Source organism: Lactuca serriola, chromosome 7 (assembly GCF_051521515.1).
Source record: "Lactuca serriola cultivar US96UC23 chromosome 7, Lser_US96UC23_V15, whole genome shotgun sequence".
Taxonomy (NCBI): Eukaryota; Viridiplantae; Streptophyta; class Magnoliopsida; order Asterales; family Asteraceae; genus Lactuca; species Lactuca serriola.
Window position 1 is genome coordinate 190007523 of NC_136414.1, and position 6443 is coordinate 190013965.

The 6443-nt window shown below is 41.8% G+C and overlaps 1 non-coding gene across 1 annotated transcript; it reads right to left on the reverse strand.

Annotated features, from left to right (window-relative positions):
- Positions 1-2136: 2136 nt before the first annotated feature.
- LOC145065121 (small nucleolar RNA R71) lies at positions 2137-2243 on the reverse strand. Its single transcript, XR_013688272.1, has one exon. It is a non-coding gene; the product is annotated as a small nucleolar RNA R71 (small nucleolar RNA).
- Positions 2244-6443: the final 4200 nt, after the last annotated feature.

A 6443-nucleotide genomic window follows, 5' to 3' on the forward strand; every position in this document is an offset into this window, starting at 1 on the left:
TTTCAATCAATATAAAGGATTTTCGTAGAGAGGGACCAAAAATGCCAAAATGTGGAACATGGGAGGCTTGAAAGACAAGAAAATAATAAAATCATGATAGACACTCAATTCACGACGTGGCGATGAAGCCCACGACGTGACACGGGTGTTCCAGAAGATAAACATCGCGACGCGGAGGATTTCCTTGAAGGATACGGATTGCTTGAAGCCCACGACGTGGCACATCTAGCCACGACGTGGTGCGGGTTTTTGAGGATTATATAAGTCCTCCTGATTATTACAAAAAGGGGAAGCTTTTGGCAGAAGAAAAGAGTTCCAGGAGATGATTAAGAACGAAAGAAAGGTTCTGGAAGAGGGTTTTCAACACCAAAAGAAGTAAAGGTTTATATTTTAGTTAAATAAGAACATGTCTTTCATTAGTTTTAGCTGTTTTGGTTTAGTTGCTATGATGAGCAGCTGAATCTAGCCACTCTTGTTTAGGTAGATGAAGCTTTGAACTTATGAATAGTTATATGCTTATGGATTTAGTTTAGTTGGTAAAAATTGCTTGTGTTTGATTTGTATAACCTAGCATGCTATTATTTGTTCATCTAATTGCTTGATTGCATGTTATGTGTAGCTTAGTGACCATTAAACTGCATGAACCTGTTCACCTAATGATTTAGTGAACATTGAATTGTTAGAGCTGGGATTGACCAATCTTAGTTAGTAATTAGAATAAATAAAGCTTAGCTGTGCTAGAGAACGTGTATTGTGACCATAATTGCGTTTATACAACAAATCTTACATAGCATATTTACATTCATAATTAGTTCTGTGTTTAATTATATGTGAACATACATGGTTTGACATGAATTAGTTAATTATTGGTAAGGTAGAACTAAATTACTAATACAACTAAAAACCAACTTAATAATCCGTAATCATTAGCTAGACATAAGGGAGAAGTGGATTCAAACTAAACAAGAGTGTGTTTTTATTTATTTTGATTTAAGTTCATCTGATCTTGTAAAACCAGATAAAACCCCTTATTAAACTTGTTAATAAATTAGGTTAATTTAATAGTAAGTAAATTAATTAGAACACCGTTCCCTGTGATCGACACCCGACTTACCCAAGCTATACTGTAATCTGACTAGGTACACTGCCAAGAAGTGCATAGTTAGTTAAGTTTGTTAGGTTATAAATATTAAAATTAGTGAGTACTTTTGTGCACATCAAGTTTTTGGCGCCGTTGCCGGGGAACGACTTAGTTTTTAGCTTATTTATTTGCATTAAATTGATCGATCCTTCTTGTGGAGTAAAAACCCACAAAAAGTTAATTTTTCAGCAAAATAATTTTTTCTGTTATCCACAGAGTCGACGACGTGGCACTACTCTGGCAACGACGTGGACAGTTAAAAACTAGATTTTTTTTAATTTGAAATTAGTTTTTCTTATTTTAGTTCAGTTTTATGTTTTTAGTTTAGCAAGTTGCAGGAGTTCACGACCAGAAGATCAAACACACACTTGGTGCCACCACTTGAAGACCCCGAGTCTGCACTTCACAAGAAAAAGACGCCCTTGCAAGAACTGAAGTCAACTTTTTCTAGGAAGTTGGGAAAGAAGACAGGAGAGTCAAGTTCATCAGCGAAGCACAAGAGCAATCTTGAGCATTTAGATCATACACCCGTCCAGACCGAGTCCGAAAGCGATACCGAGCCATAATTTGAAGAACACACAAGCGAACCCGAGAACGATTCAAGGAACGAGATGGCAGCGATTGAAGAAATGTCCATGGGAGCTTACAAGAAGCGGATCCGAGAAGATGTGGGTCCCGGTTTAGTCCAACCCGCAATACCTGCCACTGCCACATTCGAGCTGAAGGGACACATATTGACCGCACTGAAGGACATCCCATTTTTCGGGAAAGATCATGAGGATGCTTTTAAGCATCTAGATGAAGTCAACGACATTGCAGATTACTTCAATATCCCAAATTTCAACAGAAACACAGTGTTGCTTAGGATGCTTCCCATCACTTTCAAAGGAGCTGCTAAGGAGTGGTTGAAAGTAGTCCCACCGGGTACAATCACCACTTGGGCTCAAATGCGTGAGCAATTCCTGGACCAGTTTTGCCCGCCATCCAAGATAGCCAAACTTAAGAAGGCAATAGCCAACTTTGAGCAACAGCCGGGGGAGTCACTATACGAAGCATGGGAGCGGTACAAGGGCTTGCTCAGAAATTGCCCTCAACATGACCTAAATGTGCAGCAAGAGATGTCAATCTTTTATGATGGGGTCAATGTGATGACAAGACAACTCCTTGATTCTCAAGGACCGTTGACAAAGAAAAACCCAAGGGAGGTCAAGGAGCTAATTGAAGAATTCGCGAAACACTCTCGCGAATACCACAACCCAAGGCAAGATGGAATCAAAGGCGGTGGAGGGGCCCAAACTGAAGAAATTGCAGCTGTCATGGCCATGATGAATAACATGGATCGTAGGATAACACAAATGGACCAGTCGATACATGCCATAAGAGTGGGGTGCGAGAGATGCAGTGGTCCACACTTGACCAAGGACTGCAATATAGATGAGTTTGGGAACAGAAGAGCTCAAGTGTGCTACTCTAGTGGGGATAAGTTTGATGAGGACTGGAGGAAACCAAAGAAGGAGTGGCTGCCATATGAAGAGTATAAGAAGCAAAAAGAAGACAAATATAGGCAGACAGGTCAAGGCCTTTATCAAAAGGAGCAGCCACCGGCCGAGAAGAAACCCGACCTAGAGACCATTTTGATGAAGTTTATGGAGGCTTCAGAAAAGAGACACGATGCCACTGATTCCGCCATCATGGAACAACAAAATTTGATAAAGAACCAGCAAGGCTCCATCCATAACCTTGAAGTACAATTTGGTCAACTAGCCACTCTAGTTCATGAAAAATTGTCCCCGAAGAATCCCGAAGTAAAGACCCAATCTTACGTAATGGCCATCGATACTAAAGAAGATGCAATATCTGAGTTCCTGGAGGCATTGGAAGAAGAACCGCATGAGCCCAAGAAATCAAGGATCAAAAATGGAGAAAGTGATGAACCAGGCTTGCCACGACATGGCACTCCTCTGGCCACGACGTGGCGCATGTCTAATCAAAAGTACTGTGAGCCAATTCCAGCTTATCATCCACCTTTTCCATTTCCCACCTGAGCTACACTCAGTCAACTGGAGAAGGAACATTTGGAGTTTGTAAAGCATGTGAAGGGGATCCCAATTAATACCCCCTTTTTTGAGTCCTTATCCGAAGCTCCCGAGAACCAGAAATTACTACAAGACTTGATAGACACTCGAAGGCAATTAAAGAGGCAGTCTACAGTGATTCAAAGTGAACAAACTTCAAAAGCTGTGTTGGGAGAAACACCAGAAAAGATGGGGGATCCTGGACGCCTCACTCTTCCATGCGAGTTTGGGAATAAAATGAAGGTTAATGCTTTAGCCGATTCTGGGGCTAGCATTAATCTAATGCCTTTTTCATTTTATCAAAAATTAGAGATTAAGAAGATGAAGGCTACAAAAATGAAGATTCACATGGCGAATCGTTCGGTGACACAACCCCGCGGCATTGTGGAGGATATTTTGGTAAAAATTGGAAAATTTGTTTTTCCAATAGAATTTGTAGTCTTAGACATGAAAGAAGATCCGGATGTTCCAATAATCCTTGGCCGGCCATTGCTTAACACTGCTCGAGCCCTAGTTGATATCCGCGAGTCCAAGCTCACTTTGAGGGTTGGAGATGAACAAGAAGTCTTTGGGATAAAAGATGACTTTCAAGAAGATAAAGAAGAGGTGTTCACAATTAATGAAGAGAATGAACTAGAAGAACTGGAAAAGCTTATGGAAGAAGAGATAAAGGCAGTTCATCAAGTCAAGAGGACCAAACCGAGGGCATCTGTTCCGTATTTGATTGAAGTCATAGCTTACAAGAGCCCGCCTTCTTAGGTGAGCGAAGAGGACGAGGAAATGACAAGTGATGAAAAGGAAGTCACTTCAAGAGTAACAAAGCCAGTGGTGAAAGAGGAGGAGAATTCTATGGAATGCAAGGAACAAACGAAGGGCACAAAACGCAAGCTTGAAGAAGATGGAAAAGCTAAAAAGGAGAATTCAAAGAAGGCGTATAAAAGGAGAGTTCAAGCTTACAAATGGCGATTCAAGGAACAAAAGATCCTGGTGGTAGACTCTTCCGAAGATTCAACGTTAAAGGCACGAAGTCCAGCTCAAGACTCCAAGAAAAAGAAGCGCTTCTCGGGAGGCAACCCGAGTTTGGTTTGCATTTTCTTTTCTTTTAAGTTTTTTTTAGCTTTTATTTAGGAAAGACATCAATTCATCATCTAAAAACTGATAATTGGTAAAGAAGTAGCTATGGGGAACTTTAAATAATGAATGATATGCAAAGTAATTAGTTAATATGTTAGAGTTTATTAAAATTTTGCATTTGGCAGTTCCATGACATGAGCATAGCCAGCCACGTCATGGGTCGAAATGGAAACACGGGACTGTAAAACAGATTTAAGGTCCACGATGTGGGCATAGCCAGCCACGTCGTGGCCTTTAAAAAAATCTGGGGGGACCATTTCTTTAAAACCCTTTGACCGATAATTCCCAATCATATTGGAAGCTGCCGCAAGAACGGGAACAACAAAACCCCACAGCCAATTTCTTAAACTACTTCCAATTTCCTTGCAAGATCTTGCTAATTAATCTACTTCGTATGTGTTTTACTCATTATTTTGTAGTTAGTTCTTCCAATTTCAAGTTTTCATGGTTAGGGTTTGTATGATTCACGAAATTGGTTGAATCTAGTGGTAGATTTTAGATTGCATGTCATTTAAATGTCCATAGGAACAAACCCCAAGCAGTAATTCTGGTAGAAATCGCTTATAAAATGACCGATCCAGAAGCTGTTTGCGATGCGGCCCACGACGTGGCGTAGCCTGGCCACGTCGTGACTTCTGGCAGGCCCATTTAATATGTTTTAATGCTTTGGACGTTTGCTGTTTTGGTTTGCTTTTGTATGCAGAAATGGGACCACAACGAGTTGTTTCACAGGAGGAAAACCCGATAGATGTAGCAGGCATACATCCCTTATACCAGTTTCCTCAAAACATTCCCCGACCGTTGCTAACTACGTACGAGAATCGGCTTGGATGGCTGTATAATAGGGAGTTTGCAATAGCCCCAATTATCGATTGGGGATGGCTTGGTGGAGTGGGAATGGTAGCTGAGTTGGAACGTTATTGGTCAAAGACTTATGTTGGAGATCAATTTTCGTTCACTTGTCACGGGTGGAGGAATTTATTTGCCATTCAAGAACCCATGTACCGGGAATTATCTGTGGAGTTTTTCTCTACCGTATGCTTCGAGGAACGCACCCTTGATTTCACCTACAACCGGGCACTGGTGTTTCGTTCGGATGATGTATATCGAGAGTGTAGTCTTCAGGAATTTGCTTGGCGTATGGGGCTCTATACAAAAGTGGAGACGCAATCTCCGTTTTTCATTCCGTTCTTGCTTGGATGTGTTCGAGATTTTGCTCCTGGTACTTTGGATGTGCAGTTCTGGCGGGGCATTTCTAACCATGAGTACAACACTCGTGACTCGAGTGAGTCACAAATTCGGAATCCTGTTTTCCAATTTTTGCACCGCCTTATCACTTTTTCAATAAATCACAAGCATCATGGTGATAAAGTCCCCATTCAGAATCTACTTTACTTATGGACTCTTATTACCCAGGGAGTTTATTGTGATTTACCTTATATGTTGGCGAGGTTCATGGGGAAGAAAGCGGCCAATTCTAGGCCTGGGAGCCCGATTACTTGGGGGCATTTGGTTACTCGCTTGGCTAGGTCATATCATATTTTTACCCATGACTTTGTGAGGAATCTTACTCGATTCCCAGACACAGACTTGACCATTCAATTCTTGGGTGTTATGCGAGCGGTGGTGAATATTGGGGGTCGTTTTGTTATACCGCCGATAGATGACGAGCAGGAGGAGGTGCAGCCAGGACAGCAACCACTAGCCAGACCGTGACGTCGGAATGTGCGGGCTAGAGGTGAAGTCGAGAGAGAACGTGCTGCTTCGCAGTATGTGCAGGGAGTGCCCACCGAGCCTTTTCAGAGTCGAGTGGGAACGTATTTGGATAATCTATGGGGGCATGCCATTTACCATACCCAACTTACTGAGGGTATTTATTCGCATTTGGGTGTGACCCGACCACCTTCTATGCCACCACAGTATCCCAATTTTCTGACATGCGAGGAGCTATGGCGTCCGCAGAATGACGGGGCAGGGCCAAGTGGAGCACAAGATCAAGATGATGATTGATTTTATTATTTCTTTTGCTTTGTTTTTGAGTAGTTTTTGTTTTGTGTTTGAATTTGGTGTGTGATGTAAAACATTCGTAAACT